Raw genomic sequence first — 26,772 nt, forward strand, 5'->3', positions numbered from 1 at the left:
CTCTTGGATTACAAGGGCTTCATTCTGCTCCCTGTCCTTGTCTTCCAGCTCAGGCGGCTGCGTACCCAAAGAACAACTGGTCTTACTATTAAAGACAGGCAAAGAAGGCATTAAGTACCTCAGCCTTTTACTCATCCTTTGTCACTATGATTCCCCCGCATCCAATAAAGGATGGAGATTCTCCTTAACCCTCCTTTTGTTGCTAATGTATTTATAGAAACATTTTTATTGTCTTTCACAGCAGTAGGCATATTAAATTTTAGTTAGGCTTTGGCCCTTCTAATTTTCTCCCTGCATAACCTCACAACATCCTTGTAGTTCTGAGTTGCCTGCCCCTTCTTCCAAAGGTCTTAAACTCTTTTTTCCTGAGTTCCAGACAAAGCTCTCTGTTCAGCCAGGCCAATCTTCTTCCCCACTGTCTTGTTTTTCAGCACATGGGGACAGCCTGCTCCTGTGCCTTGCCTTTCAGATTTCTTTCTTGAAGAATGTCCAGCCTTTCTGGACTCCTTTGGCTTTTAGGACTGCCTCCGAAGGGGCTCTGTCAACCAGTCTCCTAAACAGGCCAAAGTCTGCCCTCCGGAAGTCCAAGGTGGCAGTTCTGCTAACCCCCTTCCTTACTTTTCAAAGAATCAAAAAACTCTATCATTTTGTGTTTGCTATGCCCAAGATGTCCTCCAACCATCACATCACCCACAAGTCCTTCTCTGTTTGCGAACAACATGTCCAGCAGAGTGCCTTCCCTAGTTGGCTCACTCACCTGCTGTGTCAGGAAGTTATCTATCTTCCACATGATCCAGGAACCTCCTGGACTATTTCCTCTCTGCTGTATTATATTTCCAGCAGACATCTGGTAAGTTGAGGTCCCCCACAAGAACAAGGGCTAGCGATTGTGAGACTTCTTCCTGCTGCTTATAGGATATTTTGTTTGTGTCTTCATCTTGGTTGGGTGGTCTATAACAGACTCCCACCATGATATCTGCCTTGTCAGCCTTACCCTTGATTCTGACCCATAAACTCTCAACCCTATCATCACTGTCATTAACCTCTAGATAATCAAAACATTCTGTAACATACAGGGCTGCCCTACCACCTCTCATTCCTTGCCTATCCCTTCTAAGAAGTTTATAGCCATCTATTGCAGCACTCTATTTGTGCAAGTCATCTCACCATGTTTCCATGACGGCAACTATATCATATTTTTCCTGCTGCACAATGGCTTCCAGCTCCTCCTGTTTGTTGCCCATACTGCGTGTATTGGTGTAGATCACATAATGAATTATACATTTTGTTAATGTGATAAAACAAATAAAAAACAAACTCAAGATACTTATATTCCCCAGTTAAAAGTGTGGCTTGGCTTAATTTTCTTAACATTGCCTGCTAATATTGTGAAAAGTCTCTTTCCTACGTTGGCATCACTACACTAGCAGAACCATTATGAGGTGTAGTTATGCCAATGTAAATTTGTTTTTGCTGGCTTTGCTTATAACATTTGGAAAGCCAGTGGAGAAAAAACAAACAAGCAAGCAAAAACTAGCTGTTGGTGGATGCCATATTTTTGCTAGAGCTAGATGAATGTAGATGAGCCTTTGAAAGAAATCTTACAAAAAAAAGCATATGAATGTGTTTTCACTCTGGAACAGTACTCCTATCCATTCTAATTCTGTGAAAGTATAGTGCTTCAGAAGAGACCATGAGTTCCATAAAATTCTTTTCCTTGTGTGGCTGAGCAAGTTTAGGCCTAAAAATGATTTATTTGGAAATTATATGGAATACTTCTATGTATTATGTAATTTAAAATCTCTGGTTTTGTGAAACAGTTAGTCCTAATAAATGCTGCCCTAGGAAAACAAGTATCTTCATTCTCTTGCTACGTTTTGCAGAACGGGTAGGCGACAGGTGGTACCAGGCCGATTTGAGATCACTGTTCTGGAATTCCTGACCGGTGCTTCTACGTTAATTCCTCCAGGCCATTCTGATTTTCCCTGCACCCATACATTTGATAAGATTCCCATTTGTGATCCTCCCCCCTAACTATTCCACCCCAAAGTAGATTTGTATCCTTTTCAAAAAGACATATGTGCCATACGGACCAAGAGAAACATGGCAAAGAGTTTTGCTGCTTGTAACACGTAAAAATATTCTCCTTTCTCTGGCTGTCCTCCACGTCTCCATTAAATGATTAAAGACCATATTTTAGTCCTGAATTTGTAAAAAAATCTCTTGTTTATGTTTTCCCCTTGGAGATAAAAGTTCCACCTATTTGTCACTGGAAATTTGTCACTCAGCTAATTTTGTCATGGTTTCAGTAGGCTGAGATCAGCAAAATTAAGCCACTTTTATTTGCCTGTTTCCAATACCTTTCTACAGGAAAAGAAGTAGTATGTTGCATTAAGTAGGACTTTTATTTCTGTAACATTTTTTTCTCTCATTATCAATTCTATGGTTAATTTTACATGCAGAGGTGTTGATTCTCTGTAATGCAATTCATCTTCCTTGAGTTTAGCTGCCACAATTAAAATAAATGCCCCAGGAATTGTTACTTTTTTTGGCTGCATAAAACATGGACTTAGTGCATGCTTTATGGACTGATGTGCTAATTTTCATTAGTTTGGATGAAAGAAGATAGTTTGGTGTGTGGCCTCTGTAGTTAAGAGCCAATTTATTTTAAGTTCAAGAGAAGACAAAGATTGTGCCTCATTTTTATATGTCTGGTCATCTGGTAGAGTTACAATGCTAGGTGGGGTGAATGCAGAATATAATCCTGAGATATTCGGAAAAGTCTGCATTTTGAATGATTGGTCTACTCCCTGTAAAACCCATATTTGAATTAGCACTAGGTAAGAAACACTTTTCTTACTTATGAATATTTTCAAGATAAGCAGAAATTGCTGACAATGAAATATGATGAAAAGTCATTCTTTAAGAAATGGCCATGAAACAAAAATTCTGAGTTGTGAAGCAACATGTGATAGTTTGGATCAATGATATAATTTTGTTTTGACAATTTCAACCTGTTTCAATTTGATTTCTTAGAAATATTTTACTGTTTCTACCCTAAGTTATATTTTGAACTGAAAAATATTGTGACCTGAAAATTGGAATCAGTTTTTGAAGGAGAAAACAACATATCATATTTTAATATATATTTTTCATTAGAAATGTTGCTTGATTGGAATTGATACCATTCTGTAGTTTTCCAGATGAAAAGAAAAAAAAAATCATTAAGAATTCCCAATTCCTTCTGTTATCCCCTATTCCTTCTACTATGAGGGAGCCATAGGCAGTCACTAGGAACAAGGGCCTGCCTGCCTAATTTATAAATGTTCTGACGGTTGCTTTTAAGTGAAAATCAGCCATGAGGAAGTCTTACTTTTCCTCCTGAGATGATCCTTGCTGTGCCATCTGTAACTGAAGTTAAAAAAATGCAGCAAGTGGAGATAGAGTTCCTTCACTGCTTGGGCACATTACCCTTTCTGCATCATCTAAAAGTTGTCATTCTGCACTGTCTGACAGCACCATCTGGTTCAGAATATAATATCTCAGATACGGCCATTTCTAGAGCTAGATGTGCTGCCACCATATATAACGTGAGTGGGTTTTGCCTTTGTGCTATATCTTCAGAAATTGTAATGCTGATACTGTATCTTCAAATGGTCCAAAAAACCCAGACTGTTTAAACAGAGGCAATGAATAATTCACATCAGAAACAGGGGAAAGCAAACAAACAAAAGTCAATGGGCATCTCATTTGCTGGGAAAGGAGGGGATACACAATATGTGCTGCTGTCATTTTCAGAGAGTTTAGAATAACCTTTGCCAGCTGTGGAGAGCTCTCAGGAGCTCTGCTAGCAGTGGCAGATCATTTAGAGGATCGCTGGCTCCATACCATCCTTCTCCAATGTGTCAACGCGGAATGAGCTATAGCATACAAGGATCTCTCTCTACAGGTGCAGTCTTCTGGGAATCATAATCACTGGATATAAGGCCAGTAGTTTTGGGTAGAATTGCACAGTGCATTTCAGACTGGGCCAATCTTATCTAATTTCTTTAATTAGGAAAAAATATTTAATACTCATAATAGTGCTTCTTCCATTAGCAGGTGGGGAAACTTTACTCTGGGAGCTGAATGGAGAAATTCAGTCGAACAGTCAAACTGTTCTGCACCTCTTTCTGACAAAAAGCATCCATAAATCTGATTTTATGTGGCGGTAGCAATAAGCTTCTGACTGCTTTGTCTCATTAGAGTTGTGGAAAGAAATTGGAATATGTCCCTAGCCTGGCAAACTAGGCCCTCTACCTGTAAATTATTAAACCCTATGCGTGTCAGGTGTGCTCAGAAAGGAATGAGCCAGAGAACAGAAAGAAATAGAGGTTACATCATTAAGTGCAGGAACCAGAAAAGAGATCAGATGAAAATCACCATATTTTAGTTTGCTTTAGCCTTATTTGCTTATTAAGAAGCATGGAACATCAGAACTATCTATGAAAGGTCATGGTGACGCAGGGAAAAAAAAAGCAGAGTGCACACACAGCTGAGTGAAATGTAGCATGTATACTGACTAATATGGACATTGATTTTGAAGAAATACTTAGGCACTCATACTCAGTCCTAAGACATCAGCTGGAAACAGGAAAAGATGCTTACCAGAACTATACAGACAAATATAGCATGATTCAGATTTATGTGAGCAAATACTGGTTCTGCTGGCACAGAGGATGCTCAGCAGCATCGAGTTTTCCACAGCGCTGTTGTATCCTAATGGATCCACCTAGAACAGCTCTCTTGGCAAGTGTCATTCACTACCATGAGTTGCAGGAGCCCTAACCCACTCTTGATTTGTTGGGCGTGTCAGATTGACCCTGGCACCTCCATGCATCACAGAGCACCATGTACAACTCTCCCTCGGGTTTTATCTGAAATTATTTTAGGCAATCAAAACCTGACTTGCTTGAGCTCTGTGTCACACCTTTGACTGCATTTTTTCAGGTTGACTGAACACACGCTTTAGTACACAGTGTGTGAGGAGAAAAATAAGAATCAAACAGTTGAACAAAAATAGAAGAAGTTAAATGTAAAATATCTGAGTAACTAGTTTCTGGGAAAAATGAAACAAATGTAGGCATCTGATATAAAATTGGATTGTATGCATTGGACAATGAAGGGCCTGGACTGCTATTGCTTCATAGCAGAAGTCTGAACAAGGATGTGCCCTTACATTGTTATCTTAAAGGTACTCCAGAACAATGGCAGTCATCTACAAAGATATGAGTCTCTATAGCATAATATCACTGATTTAGCCATTAAGTGCCATTGGGAGTGATGCTGTTACTCCTAGGAAAAGTGCCATTACCGCCTATAGATAAAACAGTAAAAAACTCCATTTATCTTCTACATGGTGTTATTTAGCAATCAGTTTCTTTTCTACTTCAAAATCTAGAATAAATGAGGCACAGCTGGGGGATAGAATATAGGGACTGGCTGTTCTGAAGCTTTTGGTAAGAGGCATGGAAGAGGCAGCTTTAAACTACATGGGAATCACACTGCTCTGGAGGGCATGGTTAGCTGGCCTAGTTTCTGGCAGAAAATGGAAGGCATTTGTACTACATATACTTCACCACAATATGTCAGCTCAAGTTTGAAGCTCTATGGTCTGGCAAAATTTGTTTGCTACAGTTCCACATGCATTTTGTTTACTGACACAATAAAAACAAGACAAACTCCTGCCATTATAAAATTTTCATTGACACAACAAATGCAGAAATATTCCTTTAATATACCAGCATGCAATTGAATTGTAACGATATGTGAGCACAGAAAGGATGACTGACCAGTGGCAGAGTGAACTCTAGCAGTGTGATTCATTCCAGACATTAAATCCTTATAGCTCTCCTGCATCCTCAAATCAAAACCCCATGCTTTCCACATTGCTCACTAGACACCGAGAATAACATGATCATTTTGGAAGTTCAGTCTTGCCTGCAGGCAAGAACTTGTCCCGTCATAGCAGAAACAAAAGTAGCACAGCAGGACCTTCACTATTAGGAACAGCAGCAGGAATTGTCCTTTTGAAACAACAGCTCTCTTATGTGTGAGCTTAAACGTGGATATTTCATTTCTATGAATGTCATTTGCAACTGTCTCTATATCAACCCAGATACATAATGAGCATAATCATTCCTGGCAAATAATGAGAAGTATAGTTCCAGAGAAAATATTCACAATTTGGAAATGTTTTACATAGTTACTATGAATAGTAGGGAACAAGGTAATGAAACTGCACTGATTTTTCCCAAATTAACCTTTTGATTGCTTAAGTAACACCTCTAACAAGTGTATCATCTGGAGGGGTACTTTGTGTGATAGGAGAGACACTGGTGCTCAGGCAATGATCTGGGACTCTTCAAATGTACTACCATTCCCTGTGTGCCCGCCTAAGGTATTACTTGCAAAGATAAATATGCCAGTCCAAATAAAAAGACTATAATGGGTCAGAATGTGAATGAACACAGAATCTTATAAAATATATCAACACAGTGATAACTTTTCTCAAAACACACATTTCCTTAATGACAGAAATGTATCTGTCAGGGCCACAGCAACAAAACCAATTTGTCAATAAATTACATTTACACTGGTGGCATCTGGCTACCAGTGACTGGATGCTTTATAAATACAGAGGTAGATAAATTAGCTAGATTAAATAGATAGATGTAGGATGTTTGGGCTGAACAGCCATGAACCCTTACTTAAGGGATTTATCCTATAAATTCTTGTGTAGCAGATTACTTTGTACTGAAGGCTTATAGCTATCCAGGCTCTAAATCAAAGAACTATTGGCTTGCATGAAGGATGAGGCATGCATCATATTGTATTATAAAGAAACACATGATACTCAGTTGTTCATTTATTAATTTGCTATGTGAGGAAAAACCCTTCATTCTCTGACTTCGATTCTGTAATGAATTGCAAAATGGCACAAAGAAGTATAAAGATCTTTAGTCTTTGGCATTAAATAGGCTTTAAGGTCTTCCTGATGAACCATTAGTACCCGCAGGCTACATGCTGCCTCAGTGGGATTCTGGTGCACTCATTTGCTATACTACACTCAAGTATAGTAACCCTTGTGTAGCTTAAATACAGCAACCACTCAGCAGGCAGTGGCATGAGCTGATCTGAGCCGAGTCGTGTAGGAAAAAGAATATTAGAGAAGTCAGGTCAGAAATCACAGTATTATGTACAGCGGTAGCCAATCTGCTGTTTGAAGCAATTGCTTTCATGAATTTAAAAATTATAGCATTCTAAACACAAAGATGAGTAGGGAAAAGAAGAACAGTTGTCAAGCAGTAACAACAAAGCCCAGGCATGAGATCTTTGCAGGCAATGCTACAGAATATTTGTTTAATGCTGTAGAAAATTTGATGTTCATTCCTCCTTCATTCTTCCTGTATTAAACCTAGGTTTTGCAAGGGTTTGGATGTCTGCACTTTATATATTGGGACAGAGTGTTTTGAATCTTTGGTGATTCGGTCTGTTGCTGTGGACCTGTGTGAGGGTGAGGACAGGTTTGCATGTGAGGACAAGGGGTGGCCCATGTCGGCCTCAGGTTATGGCTCCCAGCATTGTGCTCCTGTCCTCAGTCTCTAGACCTTGCCGAGTCTGCCAGCTTGTCCCGTACCCACAACTCATGGCCCCTTTTGCTGTCATGCAGACAAGTTTTGCCCTGAACTTATGCTTATAACCTAACCACCTCAGGTGTTTTGCTGCTAATTGTATTTTGTACTTACCCAGACAGAAACAATGCTCAAGGAAGTGTCTCATCTGTGGAACCCAATGATTCTCCTGATCCAGTGCTTTTACAGCCCTCAGATAAAGTTTCCCCTTACAGTAAAACAATTCTCTATAATATAGGCGTAACTAGCTGGAACAGCTAGGACATAATGTGTGAATGAAATGTGTTTTGGATTATTATTTAAGGTCTACAAGACTGCCCCATAAAATTATTCTATTTTTAAATTAATTTTTGCAAGCCAGTTGATCTCTTTCCTTGAAATACAGTGTATTCATTCTTTCCCCTATTATTCTCAGATGAAAAACATGCTGATTATTTAATAAATGATTCATTGCTTACATCAAATTATTAAATATTTTTGCTTCTGTCCTTATCATATGCCTATAGCTAAACTGCATATATGGGATCCTATTTTTCAGAATAAGCGTTAGTTTGTGAATTTGTGTTATTTATATTGATATATTTTGGACATTCAATCCTTTATTCAGTAAAGCCTCTTAAAGAACATTGCAAACATTTGCTAATTAACCACCATAACAGTCTTAAGCCCACCAAATTAGCAATATGTAATTAATAGAGTGAGCTGTCACTCATTATTGAAAGCTTGATGTGAAGCATAGCAGCCACATAAAAGGATATGGTAGTATTACTGTACAGCTCAGAAGGAAAAAAGTGTGTCTTGTTGAAACTGTGTTGGTAACCTGGGTAATAAAACTAGGCATAAAAAATGCATTTGGCAAGGATATTGGTGCTGACTTCACCATTCACTCAAATATCACTGTGTAGTCTTACATCTTGTCCAAAAGACAATAAACTAGCTTCTGTTCTCCTTTATCCACATGCTAACTTAGACTGACATTATCTGAATGTTGTAATGATGTTGATGAAGGTAGTTTCCACATGCTTCAAATGCACCCAGTTATTCTTTCAGTTATGACCTTAGGTGGCCATGATAAATGGACTGGAAGTCATCTTCAAAATTCGTTGAGATTAAATAATATAACTGAAAAATACTATTAAAATTGGAGATGGGTGACACGAATGCCAGATTTTTAGGAGTGTAATTTTCAGCCAATCCACTGAGACTGGTGGGATTTATTTTGCTTTTATTTCTCACCTATCTCCCATTTTAATATACACATAATCAGTCTGTATGATCTAAACACTCACTCTGGAAGATTAGTAATAACATACACTAGAATAACATATTAGATATACATACATTAGAAATATGTTCTTCCTCAAAACATTTTCATCCGTTCTTTTGCATTTCTCTTACATTTCTCATCAACTTTAAAAGCATGAAGAATGTGTCACACAATATATTACATATTTTCTCTGTTCAGTTATCAAGATCTTGGTATGTTACCATTTTTTTTTCCCTAAATTTATTTTAAAGATGGCATTAAAATTCACAGCTGTTTCAAAAGGAATATAAAATCCACTAAAAGGACAGATTTACAGAATTTTAAAACAAATTTCAAATGCTCAGCTGTCATCATACCATCCGTTGCAATGAGTATAAATAACTTCCCTTTAATATATGAAGAATTAGGAGGGGAAAAGAAAAAAGATATTTGCATTGCAAGAAAACTCCAGGTGCTCCTAGAGTTATTTGGGACATTTTCCAGTTGACAATATGGATATACTGTCACTCAGGCCAGAAAGCTTGTTGCTATGGGGACACAATAGCAGCATCATTTGACAACTTGGCAGTTGTTAGAGTTGGCAGACAGAAACTCTGAGTGAGGGCCTGTTGGATGATTTCAGGTGGGTGTGCACTAGGGATGGATGGGTGGTTAAGAAGAAAAAACCCTGAGAAATTCTTTCAATCTTACAATCTCTCCTTCACATATGTCTTTTTTTTTTTTTTTTTTTTTTTTTTTTTTTTTTTTTTACAGTATACCTGCTTAGAAGCTTAACATCTTTGAAACAAGAAGGAGAGAAGACCCATATTCAGACATCAACTAGCTATGCATCCATCCTGGGATGGATATATATTGAACTGCAAAAAATTATGCAAGAGATGGCAAAGAGAGAAAGCTGCAGAAGAAGCCAGTATGATTTTGGCTGTTCCCTCTGAGGAGTCATATCACAAACCAAGAAGATTATAGTTCCTCTGTAGTTCAGATGTGATGGTAGTTAGCATATTATAGTAACTGCAGCTCAGCACACAGAAAGTCAGAGATTAACTAAGGAGAATTTAAAACCAGGTAGCAGTAATTATTGAAAACTGGAAACTGGTTTATAAGGATGAAAAAACTAACACTGCTTAAGTTGGCTGAATGTCAGATAAGATGCATGTCACTAGTTTGTTAATATTTCAAGAATCTGAACATCAAAGCAGTTAAGAAAATATTTAGTCAAATAATAGTATTCTTGGAAGGAATTAGGGTGTAACTGAGGAAAATAAAATCCAAACTAGATACAAGGGAAAGAATCCTACTGCTGAATCCATTACATTACAGAAGATCACAGTTTCTGAGAGTATTCTTCACTTGGAATGTCCCAAGTGACATTGGACAATGCATGGAAAAATGTGCATTAGGCAGAAATTGTGCACTGTGAGGCAGCTGAGAAATATATGAATCTTTCTATTTCTAATACTGGGAGGGGGTAAGCAAAATCTGGTGACTGTCTTGGAGTGCTTTTCTAGCTGAAATAAATAAAGGCAACAAGGATCGAAAAATGATTCTGTGGCAGTGCATGAAGAATTGGAAATGTGCTATATTTGAGCACTTACATCCACAAAAACCTCTGGGTTACAATGCTACGGGAGGATTTAAGATGAGGAACAGTGTCCAAAATCAGTCATAGATGAGGAACAGTGAAATTTTCTAAACTGCAGTGTGGTCTAAATATATTAATGGGTGTGGGATTATATTATTGAGGGAATTAAGGAAGGTTTTCTGTTCTTTAATAGTTTTTCAGGGGAATACTATCTTCCCTGTCTCCACCAGGAGAAAGAAACAAAGTGATGAATGTTTTCTATGCTGTTATGGTACAACATATATATTAGATGTGATCATAGTTTTTAATCTTTGTTTCTACAAGCAAACTGCCTCTGTTTCCCTTCTGGTCTCTTACAATCATGCCACCCAGACTGTTTCCCTTCCCTGTGCAAATCAAAATCAATTCAAGATATCCCCACAGGATTCAATTTTCAGAGAACCTACATATCCACACCTCTAATTGAAGTCAATGATAGCTGCAGGCATGTGGCATCTCTGAAACTCAGGCTCTATAGAGCTAAGTAAAGAAAAACATATGGATTTTGTAGGTAATATACCATGGGAGAAATCTCTAAATAGGCCCTGAAATAATGAAGCTACATGTTTTATGCTATAGTCCAACTTGCAATCACTAGGCCATCTCACCACAGGGGAAAAAATGGATATTGAGAGTTATTGAACATTGCCAATTTTTGCTGTGGATCAGCTTGAAGTTATTTAGCACAGATGTTTCTGTAATTGTGACACACTGGGAAAATCCACATGCTCAATAGCCCTCAAACTTGCACTTCCATCTGTGCAGTGTGATGGTCTACAGTTACTGCACATGACTGCAATATAAAGCACACAAGAATACTGTCAGGCTTAAGACCTCCTGAAAGATTTTTCTTAGCACCATCTGCACTTTTTATCTACCTGTCTCCCTATGGTTCTGTGTTTAGAGGTAGTACAATTATAAGACAGTAAAATATATGTGTAGTGAAAATAAAAGTGTGTAAAGAACTGTACAAAATTTAACAGTGTGGTTAGAAAGCTCTCATGATGTGAAATGGCTGATAGGAATTTAACAGTATGGTGTTAAATCCAGCAGTATTTCTATTTATAGTCCTAGGTCAGTTTTGAGGCATATTAGGCTCAAAGATAGGATTTTTATGATTATATTAGAAAAAGAGCATGATTTGACCCACAGCAGTAAAAACCTGGGTTCTGGAAAACATCTCCTCATGCTAATATCTTCTTAGCCTTTGATCACATTCCAAAAAGTACAGGGAAAAAACCCCACCTCTTCTGATTTAACAAACATTTTGGAATCAAAACAGTGTGTAGCAATCCAGAAAATTAGAGAGGAAGACTTTCACTACCTTTGAAATTTAAATAGTCATGAGTGTTAATTATTCATAACTTATTTGTTCTGTTCAGGCTCAGGCTACAAAGAAAAAAAGAAGGTAATCTTTCAGAATTTAGGCATATGCAACTCAGTGCAGAAAGACAGAAGTTGTTGTTGGTACGAACCAGGCAGGGTGAAAGCTCTGCTCTCATATATTTTTTCCCTATGTTGCTGCTGCTGTGGGTCCCATTATCTACCTCTATCTAGAGAGAAAGTGGAAGTGTTACCTGCACCCCGCCCCCCGCCTTGACTTTATAGCCCTGGTAGCAGGGTGGGCTTGTCATTTAACTTTTCATCTACAGTGAGCTGCTGCTTCTGTTCTGCAACCCTTCCTTGTGGTCTTCTGATCCAGTTTGTTTCTATAGCTGGTTGTTGAACTGGGAAATGTAACAGTGCCTGCAAGAGGACACTGTAAAATGTTTCCTACCATGCAGCCATGCTAAATAATGCAAGAGAATTGCTGGGTTCTTGCATTTAACAAGAACCCTTAAGACTTTGAGAGATTTAGGAAAACTATTTCAGTTCTAAAACAGACCTTAATCTCATACAATAGTCTGGAACATTCATTGAATTCTGTCCTATAGAAACCTGGAATATTAACATCAGTGTTTCGACTTTTGCTAGAAATGCCATGGGATCTGGAATTGTCAGAACCGCTATTTTACATCTTCCTTTCTTCCCTTTCAGACTTTTGCTCTGGGAGCTCAACTTCATCATGATCTGAAGGAAAGAGCTAACTGTACATCAATGTTGCAGAACCAGCATGTTTCTTGGATGTGTTTTGTCCAGCTCTTGAATCAAACTATTTTTATTTAGATTTATAGATGGTAAAGCCGCAGGTAGACGCACAGTGTGTAGTCATTCAGCACTACTGCACATCTGTTATGGTATTTACATAACATTTTCTTTCTCTCAAAGAGACAGAAAAAGGCTTGTGCTGTAATACTTAATATTAAGGCACTACCTTCCTTGGCTGCAAGAGTAACTTTCTACCTAAAGTGCATCAGGAGAACCTAATACACAGATGTCTTGAGGAATCCCCTGCAACGGCAATGATTAAATTTTGTATGCTAAATCTAAATCTTCCACAAAATCTATGAGTTACATTTTTCCTTTTCTTTCTTTCTTTCCCTTTTTGGAATGACTTTGGGGAGCCCTTAACAATATATGTCAAAATGCAAGAGCTGCATTGCATCGTGAACTGTTTCTCTGCTGACTCATCTGCCACAGCTAATCAAGACTTTTTGGTCTACATACTGCAACATTTTAAACCTTTTAGCAGTAAAGAAATGCTCTTTGCTCAAAAGCTTTTAAATTATAGCACATGGTGGGTGGCTGATAAGTATTTTTTTTTTTCTAAAATGGAAACTCTTTTCCTGTTATTGCTATCTGGTCTCCTGTTCTATTTACCAAGTCACAAGGTTTCTGGTGTCTATTAACATTTTTCTGAACTGGGGAAATTGTTTCCTATTTAGGCAGCATCGCACCTTTTCAAGTTGATTTCAACTGCGCCCGTTAGTGACACACAAGCCCAGGTTATTCTTTCCTTGTTCCACTACTACATAAGAAGAGGAACATGGGTCCTAAGTCTGCATGCTTCAGGAATGAAGTTGGGGACAGGAGAGATTACCTGGGTTTTGTTGGGTGCAACACATTCAGTTCAGTATAGCTCCTCAGCTGCTCTGGTGAGGACACAAAAACCCACAGCTTCCAGGATTTTCTAGATTTTATGCTCTCCCTGTTGCCTGTTCTGAGTTGTCTATATTGTCCTCTTCTGTCTGAAGATGTTAGCAACTACTGTCCACTCCAGCAGGTTCCACAGGGGACTTGCATGACTCGGACTAACTAATTTTCCTCACCATTTTGACGACTGGGAAAAAAAGCACAGTCTGTAAAGGAAGAATCTGTGCAGCTTGGTGAACTCTGCAATCTCTATATGTTGTTTCTAAAGCAGAGCTCAAATGCTGTGTCACTGCTTTCTGTTCTCAGCAGTTTTCCTTTATGTCCAATTAGTATCACTAGGCAGCTTTTTCTTCCCAGATGAAACAAGATGAATATCTTTTCCTTCGGGTTTCACCGAAACTTGGAAGCAGAAATTAACTGTATTTAGGACCTATATTGAGTAAGCTCCCCATTTTGCAGTGATGTTTACCCATGTATTTTTCAGTACAAAACTTTGATACATCATCACCAATTGACTTTCTCCATTTTGGAGTTCACAAAAGTAAAACATGTAATACAGAGCTGATTTAAGGATGTTATAGAGATATATGTGTTGAGAAATATAGCACACAATCACTCAAGAATTTTTTTAAAGGATCTAATCTTTGTTTCTGATTTTGTGCTTACAAAAAAATTAAAGTGATAATTTTACAGACATAGAGCATTTAAATTCCTATAAGCTCTAATACATCCCTTTTACTGAAATTATATTAGTATAGAAGCTATACCTTTAACAGCTTTTTGTTTGATTGAAAAATGATTATTAAAAATCTCAAAATATTTTCATAATGATGCGGAAGTCCAGATGATTTGAAAATAAATAGGAATATCAGGTAATCCTGTTGTTTAGAGAGATTTTTTGTGGTGAGACACTGATGAAAATGGTGAAATTGGCACACTATAAATTTCAAAGTTCAATAAACTCATGGTAAGGATCAGGTTTTTGTTTTCTTGAAATATTTCTGGAGTGGAAGTAGGTTATAGATGGGACAGTACAAATGGACTTTAAAATGTTCTTAACCAGTGAATTACATAGACTGTGTGCTACTACTTAATGATGGTATGTCTTTCTGGCTCAGCTGCACACTTTTCTCTCCATAAGTTCCCTCAGTAAGAGCTCTGCAAAGGTAGAGATACCTCTATTTTTTATCTTAGAGGTATTATGTATTGCTGGCTGATGTCTGTGCTCCACAGTACTATAGTCCAATTTACTTCAGCAGCCAGGAATCATGAAATTCTAGGACCAGAAAAGAACTTCAAGAAATCATCTCATCCCTTTTGTTTGTTTAACTGTTATTTAAAGCAAATGCCATCCTTTAGTCTTCTCTACTCTGAATTAAACAGCTCATTTCCTTTAGTCTTTCCCCATAGGCCATATTTTTGAACCTCTGATCTTTCTTTTTCTTTTTTTTTTCCTAGACTCTGCATTGATCTACGAGTTTATTGAAGTGTAGTGCCCAGGACTAGACACAATAGTCCATCTAAGGCCATAGTGTTGAATAAAACATTGAACAGAGTAGAGGGATTACTTCACATTTCCTTCCAGTCATACTCTTTCTTATACATCCTGCTGTACATATTCTGAGGCATTTGCCTCTTTCACAACAGCATGACACTCCTGACTTGTGTTCACTTTGTGACCCCCTCACAACCCCTCATTTATTTTTTTTTATAAAATTGTTTATAGCCAGTTATTTCTCATCCTGTATTTATGCAGTTAATTAATACTGACTAAGTATGGCATCTTGCATTTACCACTACTGAATGTTGTCATATTTTCTGTCTATATCTCCGATTTATTAAGATCATCTTGAATTCTGTCTTGTCCCCTAACATTTCTTTGGTCCCTCCCAGCAAATGGTATCTGTAAACTGAATAAGCCTGCTCTCTATTCCTTTCAGGTCATTAACGAAAATATTGAATAGTACCAAACCCAGTAGAGACAGACCATTAGAATTTGTCCTGCTATGCATGTACTTCTGATGAAAAACAAACCGAGGACACAATTCCATTGTCCTAATATACACATATAAAGATTGGCTAAGAACTGACAATGTGATTTTATTATAGCAGTTAAAGATTTTGTTGGAATTTGTATTCAAAACAAGGACAATAAATATTTCTCCAAAAAGGAATGTGTGTTTTTGTAGTGAAAAAATTAGTTTTCTTTTTTCTCTCTGCCCATATATGTCTTTTTAGAGTTCCCATAGATTTCACTTGTGACCTCAAAAATCTTACTAACAAAAATGATGTCAACATCTATACAACTTTGTGAAACATTTTGGCATCAATAAACCATTATTTAAAAAAAACCCCAAACTTTATTTTAAAAGGTGCCAAGCAGCTCTACTATCTGTAGCTGAACTACTGCTTAGCAAAATTTAGACTAGTTACCAGAAAGTGCAATGTTACCTGACAAAATGAGATGAAATTGGAAAGAGGAAAAGTGAATTGATTTCAAGGAAATCTTTTTGACAATAAAATCAATGGGTCTGAGCTCTCAAGGGAAGATGTGGAAACTTCTTCATGTCCCTGCCCATGGAAGGGGGTTTGGACTAGATGATCTTTAAAGGTTCCTTCCAACCCAAACCATTCTGTGATTCTATGATTCTATGAACTTCAGTGCTCAGAGTTTTTCAGATTTAAGTGGGTAAGTATCCCACAGGGACCACCAGCTCTGCCCTGACAGGCAAATGAGCCCATCTGAGATCACTCAGAGAATTAATGCAGACACTTCACAAGCCTATAGCTGCTAGTGCCAAGGAGCACATGATCTCCATTAGGCACTGCAAAGGAGGAAATGGAGTCGATTCTCCTGAGCTCACTATAGTTCAGTGCCTGAAATTGTCTACAAGGCTTAGTACACTGTGAGATTTTTTGAGGTTTTTTAGGTTTTTTACTGGTTTCCCAATGTTAGGAATATAAAGCAATGGTACTTCTTTGTTTCTTTGAGATAGTCTAGTTCTTATTATAGCATTCTTACTATAAACCCTCAAAGAGAGAGAAAAATCTTCACGATTTAAGTTTAAAATAAAATTGTTCCTCTTTGGGAAGAGAAAAAAAAAAAGAGTAATGAATATCGTACCAGTGACTGTAGCTTGAAGAATCTACTTTGAACATGTGAAGGAATAGAAATCAAATAAGATTTTTTTCATAAAAGTCTTTTACAGTTTTTTTTCAATTTTTCTCTTTATTTACTCCATGCAGCCAACTGCCCTACTCTTCCTACTCTTTATATGTTATTTTATATGGATAGTAATAAAGTACAAGAGAGAGAACAAACCGCATGTGACAGATGGCAAAGGCACACTTAATGTGCTATAGGGAAAAGTGTTACAGAAATGAAGATTATTCAGGAGCTTACAGTGAAAAGTAGTACATTACACATAGGAGGACAAAGTTTTTCTGAATTGAGGAAGTGTGAATTTAGCCTAGCTCCATATTAACCATGGTCCCAGAGTCACTAATGTGCATTAGCACTGCGCTAATTTCTAGAGGGAGGTCTTGCAGGGTTAGGGACCTGCAGCTAGAGACTGGGAAGAAGGTGGTGAACTATGAGAAATACATACCACTGACCTATTTACCAGCCCTCTCCCTCCCTAGCTGCAGAAAATCTGGCAGTCAGATATATTCATCAGTTTTGGCACCGTTCCTCCTTAAACCTCAGGACACACCCTTAAGGAGCGAGACTGAGATCCTTGCCAGCTGGAGGTAGCTGTTTTGGGTCAGGGCAAGGTTGCCGGGAACCCACACAGAGACAGTTTTCTCTGGTGGATGGATGTCTACTCCTGGACAGCAAGGAGAAATCCCTTGGTCTTCATATTGCTTTTGTGCTTGATCAGTCTGTGACTGAATGTCCTCTGTTACTGTGTAAAGACAACTCAGCTCTGATTTTGACTTTTGTAGTTACATTTGGTTTGGATGAAGGAGAAAATGAGAATATAAGTAAGGAAACTAAGGAAAGTTTTCATCAGGAGGAATTAATATATGGGGTCTTTTGTTCATATTTGGTTTGCCTAATATATATCCAGTAAGTAATTTCAACTGAAACTGTGCTTGGATTAATTCATGACAATTTTATTTGATGTACATTTTTTGATGGTATAAGGAAAATTCATACAAATTGAATCTGAATGTGTTCTCCTTCTTGACCTTTGCCTGTTTACATGGTAAGCTTGTCAGAAAAGACACTGTATTTTACTAAGTGTTTGTATGCAGTATGACACAGGGGTCTCTGATCTCAAGTTGGACCCTAGACACTACTGTACCACAAATAATAAAAAAAAGTTTTTGCCAACAGAGAGCCTATATATATTTATATAGCAGGATTTGTCTCCCATTTTTTATTCTTTCCTTTAGAAGTTTCGAGTGTTCTTTGCTAGTCACTCAAGTACTAAATATTTAGCGTCAATTCATATGAAAGCTGCTTTGATCTTAGTGTAAATAAACAGGCTCTCTTTCTCCCATGGGACTCTTTCTTGAAAATGATTTCTTTCATCAAGTAGTTTGTCGCATCTCTGTGAACATCAATACTGTTTCCTTCAGAACTTCAGACAAATATTTCCTGCACGTTTACAGGAAACATATTAAACACTATAAATGGCAACCTGCCTTCCACCTGATTCAACAGTTACAGAGAGGCTTGGGCAACTGAGTGACACAGCCCTCTCCTTACATCATGGCAGAAAAGTGTCATATATGCAATGTCTTTTCTATAATAATGCTAACAATCACACACATGCATAATATATTTGTCTATATATACACATATATGTATTTTTATAAATATTTATGTACATTTACAGACATAAGAACTCTTTCCTTTATGCAGTCTGAATGTTTAAATACTGATGGTATAAACCTTGTAATTATATTTTGCATTTAGTTACCAATAATGTTCCTGGAAAATCCCAAAGCACAAAAACATCTCTAAGAGTGTCATTCAAGGGCAGATCCCTTGTGGACAGGAGGGTAAGCAAAGAGAAATGTAACAAACTGGGAAGAGAGGGAGGACAGAAAGCTCATCAAGATGGAAGTTTACCTCTATGAAAAGTTCAGCAGAGTACTTGGTCCTCCTCCAAAACAGACTGTAATCTCTGAAGCCCCATCTGAAAGAAAAAAAAAAAATAAAAAAATCTTGCCCTGCCGCCCCCAAAAAACATCCCACCCAAAACCTCTATGGAACTCAGTTTGCTGTCCACCTCAGATGAATGCTTAGTACACTTTGGGAAGGATTCTAATCATGGAATCCACTCTTAAAGTTTGTCTGCTCTTTTTGCACAAGTTTTTCAATTAAACCATTCCACTGTAAAGTGCTCCTGACTTACTTTATTATTTATGTAACCATGTGACCAGAATCTGGTCTTCACTGTCTAAAATGTGATGTATTAGGCAGGAAGCCATGGATGAGTCTATCCCTAGAAAACATAGTTTCAAAATATTTTCTGCAGAAGAACTAATTTGTTGAGACTCTGAGAAAGAACAAATGGTTCAAATGAGTGATTCTTTTCCCTAGCCATCTTCCTGGCACTGATTTGTATTCTTCACCTTGTCATCAACTCTGCAAATTTTGACTTACCAGGAGGTCATTTTGGAAGTTTTCCGTAGACCTCCTGCTTTCTTATAGAACAAACCAGCCATCTGTGAAGCAAATTTTCATAGCTTTACTGGATTTAAGTGCCTTTTTTTGCACTTAGAAAGCTCTGAAATAATTTTAATTGAATAAAACTCATGAATTATAATGTCTGGGAAACACTGCAACATAATTGTCTTTCTTTGTGATATTTACATTCTAACTCAGTCGTCCTCTCCAGTGTCCTGCTTTGGATCTCCATTTTGACAACATTATTCATGCTGCAATTGTACGCTTTGCAATCAGTCAAGACCCTGCTATATAATTCTAATTTTGTTAAGTGATATGAATATTGAACAGCTAAGCTTTATTATCTTTGAATGAAGGCACTCTTTATTCTTCCTGTCTTAAGACTCAGTTAATATTCCAAATAAATACAAGGCTTCCAAATAGGTACACAATTGGCCTTTAGTTAATCTTCAAGCAAAGAGATTAGGGAAACTCAAGCCTGTTTGACCCTGCAGTACATTTGAATCTACAAACTATTTCAGTGCTTTTCAGTTTTTCTTCACAAGAAGCAGCTTTTCATTTGTCACTGTCCAAAAGGGAAAGTTCTCTCATTCCTGAACGAGCGGAAACACACACAGAATATGCATGGTTTTACAGCATTTACATACTTAACCAACACGACTTATACAAACCTTCCCACTTTTTGTTCCTAGACTGTGTAGATAATGCTTGTGTTTCATAGCTACCATTAATTCTCAGTTTGATTTTTCTGTTCAAGTACTGTATATAACTTGGATAATGAATGACTAATGGATTCCCAGAGCCTCGACAAATGGAGTCAACCCTCAATAGACTGAAGTGCTATGAAGGCAGGACCAATATTGGCTGCTAGACCTCAGTCCAGGAGCAAGACTTTCATAAACTTGAACGCATTTTGGAAAGGGATGTGCTAGAGTGCTAGATGTGCTATTCCCAGGCAGAACACTAAAAGACAGTACAGAGGCTTACCATTTTTTGGATGATCCCTGCCTTCAAAACAGACATTTGCATTCATCATTATTTGGATCACCAGTAAGTTGAGATAGGAATGAGGTGTAGGCAGGATTCCTGAGGGAGCACAATGAAGGTATGACATCTGAGCAATAGGTGAAATACTTCAGTATGTAAATACATTGTTGAAAATCTGAAAATTTGTTGGTACATGTTATAAAGACCTCTTCCCTAGAGCCAGTTTGAATTTATAACCATGGTCTCACTGAAACACTTGGAAATGTAGGCCATGGTGTCACTTACCAGTATTGTGAATCATAAACTCTAGAGTTTTATCAGAGGCAGGACACAGCTCTGGAAGAGATTTTTGATTTATCCAGGCAAATAATTCCAACCTTCCTACCACAGTGTAATTTAGGGCCTTACTATCCTCTTGGAGTCTACCTCATGGGTTTTGGTGAGAGGAAAAATAAAAATGACCTCACTTTCTAGAGCTGTGAAAGTGTATTAATGAAAATACATATCTATTAACTTGTCTGTTCACAATATCTCATTTTAGAAACAACCCTGTTATGAGGTTGACATACAGACGTATTTGACATTAAGTTGAATGTTTGGAGTTGTTTCACCTTCCCTCTGATGAATGCTTTTTAAAACCTATGTTTGTTATTTGCTCATGTTGAAGTCCGTGACCAAAAATGCATGTCTCTGATAGTATTAACATGTAACCAAAAACATTGGCATTGTTTGGATTCTGGTTGGTTGAATTTCAGGGAGTGTTTTGCAAATACTATGACTGTACTGTACATTATCATTCATCAAATGCACATTGTTTATATATTTATTTAATATAAATATGAAACTGTTATAATGTTTCCTGAATTTCTGTCTTTTTTTTTTTTTTTAATATTTGCATTGTTTTCCTTTTTCTTACACAGCATTCTCTGATTTGCTTCTGCTGATCTCTAAGTATGAAACCAGCTTCAGCCAGATCAGTAAAATAAAGTGAAGATTTACTTTTCAGGAAGAGAGAGGCGTTGGGTTGGTTGGTTGGGAGTCTTTAACTGAAAGACTAGTCTGTTTTATTTTTTAAACTCTTCTTTGTAAAACAGCCTTTGTTAGGCAGTAAATCTCCAGTTAACCTGGTTTCTGAGGCCACTTAACCCGCAGCAATTACACTGATGGGCCAATGCTATCCCTGGGATAACTCTATTAAGAGCAGTTGGATTACACTGCCATTGGATTAAATTGTGGTGGATTAATTTATGGTGGATGAAATAATTCTTCAGTATACTTCTGAAAAGATGCAATTTTCTCAACACACTGGATTCAGGGGGTTCAAAACAGCAACAGTTTCAAAAATACATCATGGGAGAGGGAATGACCCCCACATTTCAGCCTCCTACGTCCCTGCTGTGCCCTCCCTCTCCTAGTGCCTTCTCAGTGCCCTCCTTCCTCCTTCTCTCCTGCTGCTCTCAGCACAGAGAAGAAACTGGGTCAAGCCCGTGGGTCACCGACAATGCAGTATGCACCTCGCCATGTGATGCCATGAGCCATACAGGATTACATGCTTAAGTTTCTCAAAGCCTATTTTATAGGCCCTAATAAAAATCTGCTCTAGATGAGACAGTGGAAAGAGGCAGCCAGTAAAAATGCGCACATTTCAAAGGTGAAGGTACTTTTTAGCCAACAGTTGTAAACTAACCATTAACACTATTTCTAAGCACAGCTCTTATGGAAGGACTTTCAAAGAGAGCGTTTCTTTGTTCCCTCTGTTTAAAGAGAAAGAAAAGACCCTCCAAAGTCCAGCTGCTCATAGCTCAGGATCCTTGTACTAAAAGGAAAAGGATCAAATCTTTCACATGCCATTTGGTATCAGTCACATCATGTTATGTAACATGACTGCCTTGTCACAACATAATGCGCTGGGGAGGAATGACAAAAGGCATTTTTCACAGCTACATTTGAAGAAGCCACAACACTTCAAACAGGCAACTTAATATATTTTCTTGTTAAAGGACCTGCTCTAAGCACAGAATGAAAGTGTACTCTTTCCGAGTCCATCTCTGGAAATACACATGTTCTTCAAACATACCTGCATCATATATATGAACGTGATAAGACATAACCTCTTCACACAGGAAAAAAATGACTGAGTATAGGTACATATGTCTTAGTTCCTACAGGCTTCTATAACAAGCAGGATGGTACATGGAACATACACAGTTACACATGCTTGATATCTAGGGATTAACTTCCGTGATTACTTTGAGTTTGGTGATCCCTAGTGCAACAACTAGTTTAATAGTTTTAGCACAAACATTCAAGTTTCAGTAAATTATATGTTTTTTATTACCATCATAATGAAGTGAGAATGCTTATGCCAGTAGGCATTTTCTCCATTCCACAGTTCTTTGGATAATGGTGACAATTTATTTTTCCTATCCATCAGCAGCTCCCTTCTGCCTGGTTTATGCCAAACCATTTTGCCCTCCCCTTTCCCTCGCCTGCCCCCCCTACCTGTCCATTGTGCTCTTCTCAGCTGTAACTCTGGCTGCCTTTCAGCAAGTTTAAAGGCTTCAGTAACAGCCTTTGTGTTAATCCCAGGCAATGCATATCACAGAAATCAGATGACAGCATTAGCAATGTTGGTTGACTTGAGTCTCCATCAAGACTCCAACACTTGAACTCAGTTCCATCTAGCGCCTATGTACTGAGGAGTGCCTGTTCTTTGGCAGCTGCATGGTCTTGTCACCTTTGACTTGTCTTCCCAGCAGTGTTGTGTCCTTTGCCACGCTGAACTGCCATTTCTGGAAATGTCACCTCCTCAAGCAGAGCAATTATGGATATAACATATCAGTGCCAAGAATGAATGATTCAGTAATTCACTGGTGCTTGAAAATGTCAGTTCTAGAAATACTCATGCTTTCTTAAAGTTTGATTGTGGCTAAGGCATGTTAGTCTGGAAAGAAGGGACTCAAAAAGTGAGAGAAATTGCTTAGCTTGTTATCTGCAGACCTTCTGGGAAGTCCTTGTTTCTCTGCTGAAACTCCTTTGACCCAGAGAGTCTGAGGGGGATTAGAAAGCCCAGTTGTGCTAATTAGCAACACCATCTAATGGTTCTGCAGGATGTGGATTATATTTGCTAGACTATGCTAATGTTAACTCTGATTTTATGACCGTGCAGAATGGCCTCAATACTTTTAGTTATTCATTGGTATTTGGCTTTATGGTATGAAATCAACACCTAATATTAGTTCTCAGTACAGTGGGATTCAGCCTTCTCTGGAATAACTTCAGGTTTATAAGAGTGTGAGTAAAAAAAGAAAGAGCTCATGTTGTAATAGTAAATGGAAATTTTGAGATCCTTATACTTGACGCCTAAGGAAAATGGGCTATTAACCTTACCAGACAAAAGCACATTAATTTCACACACCTTTGTCAAGAACTATGTGAAAACTTCCAGTTTGATAGTCATGATAAAATATCATATGCTTGATGTTGCAGATGTAAAGAAAGAAATAGACATCAATTAAAATTGCCTTAGAAGAATACTAATTTCCATTTTCCCTCATGAAAGTGTGGTTGGAACAACTACTGTTTAAGTGGATTCAGGATTATTTATTGTTCCTAAAAGTGAAAGGGTATTAATTCCAGTCCCTGACCTAAAAGATATTTTTCATTTTGGAGTGAAGAGAAACTAGAAAAATACTGAAAATTCTCTATCCTTGACTTCGGTCAGTATCTTGGCTTTAAAAATACACAAATCCCAAGAATACTTGAAGCATATTTTGTGCTTCTGGGTTTAAAGAATGAAAATGAATTAAGTTTGGATTGTTAGAGGTTTTTTCATCACAAATGTCATTTGATTGCAGACAGGTTGTTTACAAGACTGAAGCTCATTGCTATTGAAGTAAATGATTCCAATAACAGATAAAATCTGCTCATTTATTTTATACTTCAACTTTAAATTACTTTAAACTCAATGAAGATATTCTTTCCTTGAAACATATTTGAGATTTTTTTGCATTAAGAAAATAAATTTTAAAGGGAAGATATTGTCTATGGTCCATTTCTTAACTTGCAGTATGACTGGTAAAAATAAAAATGTAGCAATAAAGAATGCCTCCGTATTTTCTCTCCAACTAGAGGGGAGGGAAGGAAAAGAAAAGTCAATACTTGGCGGGAATCATGAGCAGCTTGTTGGCTGAGTAAATCAGTCAGGAGCCCTGCAGCTGGTCAGCTTCACCTCACCGATAAATGTCACAACTCACTGCTGTCAATATGAATTACCAGAAAAGGTTTCTTAGAAACTAGAGATGAGGGAGCTATTTTCCTTTGAATGAATTATACGGGCCAAAATAATACTGAAACAAGATTAGAATAGGTTGCTTTGATTGACTAGGCAATTACTTAAATGTACCCTAGAGGTAAGACAAACCATGGAAAATAATGCAGGCCAGGTGACAGAATGCAGGAAATTTGTGACTTTAACAGAGGTTTAAGAGGTCAAGATGCAAAGTTGCAAAGCAAGTTTGCTTTAGTTTTCAGTGCTAGGAAGGGTATCTGAGGAAGCATAAGCTTTCTATATAAAACGAAGGAAGGCAAATAATGTTTGAAGTTATTCCGGAAAGATTTCTTTCCGAGTCACTCACAAGGTGCTTTGTGCAGCTCCAGCAGACTTCCTCATGGGAGGAGGCAAAGACAGCTCCCCCGCACAGCCAGGCTCCCACGACCCTCACTCTGGGAGCAGGAGACAGCCACGGAGTGCAGGGCTTTTGTATTGCCCCTTTGGGATGAAAGGAGGACTCTGAAAATATACAATGAACCCAAATTAGTCTCAGTTACAGAGAATAAGGAGCACCCACCAATCTGTGAGCCGGCTGGGCGGTAAGCACTTCTGACATTTGTTACCAGAAATAACAGTGAGTGGGTAGCTGCCTTAAAACAGAAAAGCACAGATTTTAATTGCTTCTTCTACACCTTGTTCTCATGTGTTGCGTGTTAGGCTGCACCCAGTTGTTGCCATTGGACCTGACAGGTTGTTGACATGGTAACATGTAATTTGGGACAAAGCAATAAAATTGTAATAACTGAAAAAATGCTACTTTTATGTGCCTGCAAAGCACATGTCTGTATTCTACCAGCAGGTACTATGCTGGTCAGAAAATGGAATCCCCTTTTCACAGAAAATCTGGACACTTAAACTAAAGAAAAGGTTATGATCACAGAAAAAGAAACCCCAACAAATCAACCAAAAACGTTCTTGCAAAAAGAAAGACTTTCTAAAAATTGAAATGGGATGTTTATTTTAATTGAAATATTTAATTTAGCAGTGATGAATTATTTTCATTTCAATAATAACAGTTATTTTTTATTCGGTGGGGCAGAAAATGGAACTGAACAGAGTAAAAATATATCAAAAAATGATGTAAACATGAGCGCCTTCTTTATTCTGAACAGAACCTGAAAAACTCGTAACTAATCAAAATGTTCACTCACTTTGGATGTTTTATTTTTAACACAGTTTAAGAAGCACTAATGCTTTCTTACACATACAAAAAAAATAATCAGAAGCATGATTTCTAAAGGAAAAATGTCAAATGACTCAATGCAAAAATGTAAAAATGAAACATTACATCATCACAAATTTTTCTGAAAAGAATTCTTGGTGGCATCAACATGACTTTGTGAAACATTTTGATTTTGAGTGCCTTAAACAATAGAAAATGGTCCTGTCAAGTCTTTCAAGCAACTCTATTTCCTTATGTAAAAAATGGTAATGCACTTAACATTTAATCCAGCATACCTACTTAATCCAGACATTTTCCTACAATATTCAAATTAAACCCTAAATCAGAAAGAATATTTCCACTTCATTAAAATAATGTCTTTTGACTTTATTCAAATGAATCAGGAAAATAATAAAGTTTTAGATTTTCCTTTCAACTGAAGCAAGCACCAAAATGGACAATACATTATTTTGATTATAGTAAAATTGCATTTCTCAGTGGAAATAAATGTTCCAGCACTGTACGGAAGAAGATAACAAAACAAAGGGTGCAAAAATAATGAGTAGTAAGGCAATTTTCTTGACAATGTATCAGGTTCTGGTACACTTAGGCTATTTCCTTAATTATCTATTAAAACTATCTGGATACCACCTTCTTGCCTTTGATATCACACGGAAATAAGCAAGATAAATTATAAACTAGATATGAACATAGCTTCTCCTTAGAGTCCTGGGGCTTCACTCTGCCTGCATTATTGGTACCAGTTCACTGCTTTTCTCTGTGATCTCTGGGAATCTGGCAGTTCAGTCAGAGCTGTAACACCAACTGGTCCAGGCTGGCACCCCAGAGCCCCTGGCATACGGCCACTGCATATGTGCATTTCTGTTGAGCAACATGGGCACTGGCACTCCCCAGCAGGCACCAGATTCCTTGAGGTCCTGCAACAGAGCAGGCTGGAACATGTTGCCGTCAGAGATGCAGCAAAACAACAGATACAGCATCTTCCTGATTGACAGTATCAATGTGCATGCTTTGCAGAACACCGAAGCTTTTAT

This window comes from Buteo buteo, chromosome 3, assembly GCF_964188355.1.
Source record: "Buteo buteo chromosome 3, bButBut1.hap1.1, whole genome shotgun sequence".
In the NCBI taxonomy this organism is placed as follows: domain Eukaryota; kingdom Metazoa; phylum Chordata; class Aves; order Accipitriformes; family Accipitridae; genus Buteo; species Buteo buteo.